At 48.3% G+C, this 3,162-nt stretch overlaps 1 protein-coding gene across 2 annotated transcripts in view; it reads right to left on the bottom strand.

The window, feature by feature from the left end:
• Nucleotides 1-277, bottom strand: part of HP1BP3 (heterochromatin protein 1 binding protein 3) — a 48,986-nt gene extending 48,709 nt beyond the window's left edge. Inside the window, exon 1 of one of the 2 annotated variants that reach the window (XM_012801553.1) lies at nt 146-277. The gene's annotated coding sequence lies outside the window, so the exon portion shown is untranslated. The remainder of the gene's footprint in view (nt 1-145) is intronic. The other variant, XM_003783826.2, reaches the window with a different exon arrangement.
• Nucleotides 278-3,162: the final 2,885 nt, after the last annotated feature.

Below are 3,162 nucleotides of genomic sequence, written 5' to 3'. Positions count from 1 at the left end.
AAAGGCACCACCTCCTGGGGCCAGGGCGCCCCGCCCCCTCTCAGGGAGCAGCGTTGGCGGCCAGGGCGAGCGGCCTCCACCACTCGCCCTCGGAGCCCAGCGAGCCCGCGCTCACTCCCCGCTCTCCTGTTCCGTCCTGCGTTACCTCTGCTCTCTCCGCTTCCTGGCGCCCGGGTCCCGCACGGCCTCTCGGCGCCGTTCCCGTCACTGTTGTCGCCTCCGCCGCCGCTGTCCTCCAGGCCCAGCCGCCGAGCTCTGCCGCCCCGCCCCCCTGCCCACGGCCCCGCGCGCGCCCCCGCGCAGGCCCCGCCCCCCGCGCGCGGAAGGAGCGCGCGGACGTGCCTCTCAGGCCGTGCGCGCGGGGCGAGAGAGGGCGCTCGCGGACCAGCGGAAGGCGTTGGGTGCGCCTTCCGGGGCGCTGGCCTGCTGGCGACTGGTCACCTCTGTTGTGCCGTGTCGGTTTCCTCGAAGGGGCATTCCTTTCCTTCCTCACCCTTTCCTTTCTCCGTCTCTAGTTCAGTCCCTGATCTTCACCAGGTTTCGGCTTTGCCCTCGGGTCTCCCTTTGCAGTGGCTGCCATATCCCGCTTTTCAGAGTGGGCGCAGCACGAGAGCAATCTACCTTTCTTTGAAGACCGGCGGAAGAATTGGAAAACCTGAGAGCGCAGAATTCAGTGCCTCAGGTTCACTCCCATTAAATCTCTAGGCAGTACAAGGCAGAGTAGTGACTCAGGACTAAGAAATGAAAAATTGCTTTTATAATCTATGAACCGGCCTTCCCAGGCTCTCTAAACCACACACATGACGGGTTCCCAAAAAGGAAATCCTGAGATTAGAAAAGGGTGATTGCCTTTGAATTGTCTTGTTACGTGGGTATCTGAGTTGATGTGTACTTCTGCGATGTACATACCTGTTGAAAAATTTAACTCTTCAAAGCCAGTTTGGAAAGATTCGATGTATTTAAAGTAGCAGGTGTTGGGGGCGAGCACAGGGGTGGTGGTGGAAGGTAACAGGGCTGGGGAAATAACGCTAAAATTGCCGCGAAAGTCTCAGTTGACCATACTCAAATGCATGTGAAAGTCTTTCTGCAGACTAATGAAACTTAAGTGCACTAGCCCAGTCCTGTGGCCCTCTCGTTAGCATTTTAACTAGCCATTGACATCCACTGTATCAGTTCGAATTTAACCTCCTCCACCAAAAATTTACAGCAATCTCAATTCCTTCGTACTTGGATTATCATATTCAGGCTCTTCAGAAGGGGTTTGGGTCATTTCTTCATTCTCATTCCCTTTGGTTTGTTTTTTGGGACAGTCTCACTTTGTCACCCTCAGTAGAGTGCGATGGTGTCATTGCTCACAGCAACCTCAAACACCTAGTCTCAAGAGATCCTCTTGCCTCAGCCTCCCATGTACTGGAATTACAGGCGCCCACCATAATGCCTGGCTATTTTTTTTTTTTCAAAGAGACAAGGTCTGGCTCTGGCTCAGGCTGGTCTGGAACCAGAGAGTTCAGGCAATCCACCTGTCTTGGCCTCCCAGAGTGCTACTGATTACAGGCGTGAGCCACTGCGCTAGATCCTTTGTTCTCATCAACATTTTTGTTTCTGTTGCCACCCCTTTAAAAGACTCTTCCATGTTATGTATTCATACATTTAAAACACTGCACTTAATTTACCCTAAAATTTTAGCCCTAATTTATGGCAGAAGCTGACTCAGGTAAGAGTAAACTGTGAGATTTCTCCTCCTCCACAGATTTTTGCTTAAAAAAAAAAATCTTCTTGTTGTTTACAACATATACACCCCAAAAGGAAAAATCCTGCAACAAAAATTTTCCTCAAAAAATATGTTTTCCTCAAGAGGTACACACACTCAACCATCTACTAAGTCTACCGTTTGCTGAAGACTGAAGTGGTAAGTTTTCTACTTATAACAAGATTTGAAAAATTTTTTTTTGAGACAGAGTCTCAAGCTGTCACCCTGGGTAGAGTGCTATGGTATCACAGCTCACAGCAACCTCCAACTCTTGGGCTTAAGCGATTCTCTTGCCTCAGCCTCCCAAATAACTGGGAGTAGGTGCCTGCCACAACACTGGCTATTTTTGTTGCAGTTGTCATTGTTGTTTTAGCTGGCCCAGGCCTCACTGGACAACCTTCCAGCCTCAGTGCATATGGTTGGCACCGTAACCACTGTGCTACAGGTGCCCACCATAATGCCTGGCCAGTTTTTGGTTGTAGTTGTCATTGTTGTTTGGCAGGCCTGGGCTGGATTCAAACCCATCAGCTCAGGTGTATGTGGCTGGTGCCCTACCCGCTGAGCTACAGGCACTGAGCCAAGATTTGAAATTTTTATTGTATACTTTTACATGTGTATTGAAGTATTTTAACTCTGCTGAATATAGTTATTTGGCTAGTTTTGATTTATATGCCTAGCTGCATTCGATATAAAGACTCCCTCTTTATAAGTAAGTTGATCTTACTTGGCTTCCTTTGCACTAAACTAGTAAAAGGACCATTCAATTGTGTTTTGTAATTATATGATGATTGTTGTGCCCTTTACTTAAGGGTAAACAGGAAGACCACCTTCGCAAGTTCAGAAAAGCAGGTCAACTCTTTTTTTTTTTTTTTGCAGTTTTTTGGCCAGGGCTGGGTTTGAACCCACCACCATTGGTATATGGGGCTTACTCCTTGAGCCACAGGTGCCACCCAGCAGGTCAGCTCTTAAGGAATACATGGACAAGGTTGCCATCAGAGTGGGCTTCCAAGCACCAAGAAGAGCCTCTCACTCAGAGACTTCACACTGATACCAAAGTCTCCGAAGTTCCACCATTCAGAGATTCATTCTTTTGGTTTAATCTTTTTTATTATAGCACTTTTTTTTTTTTTTTAAGAGATGAGGTTTTGCCATATCAGCCAGCCTGATCTTGAACTCTGGGCTTAAGCAATCCTGCCTCAGTCTACCAAGTAACTGGGACTTGCAGGCATGAGCCACCATACCCAACCGTTCTGTAGTGCTTTTAAAGTGATAATTGAGAATCTATTGTTTGAATTTGCTGTTTGACAGAAATCAGAAGAGTAAGAACCCTGGGAGTCTAAGTAGGGGGAGACGCTTCTGGTGAAAGAAAGGAGAGTTTTTAAAAGGGGCAGTCTGTGATGATGTCACAATTC

The sequence above is a fragment of the Otolemur garnettii genome, unplaced genomic scaffold (genome assembly GCF_000181295.1).
Source record: "Otolemur garnettii isolate 467f Iridium unplaced genomic scaffold, OtoGar3 scaffold00009, whole genome shotgun sequence".
NCBI lineage: Eukaryota > Metazoa > Chordata > Mammalia > Primates > Galagidae > Otolemur > Otolemur garnettii.
This window is presented reverse-complemented; position numbering and strand designations above follow the sequence as displayed.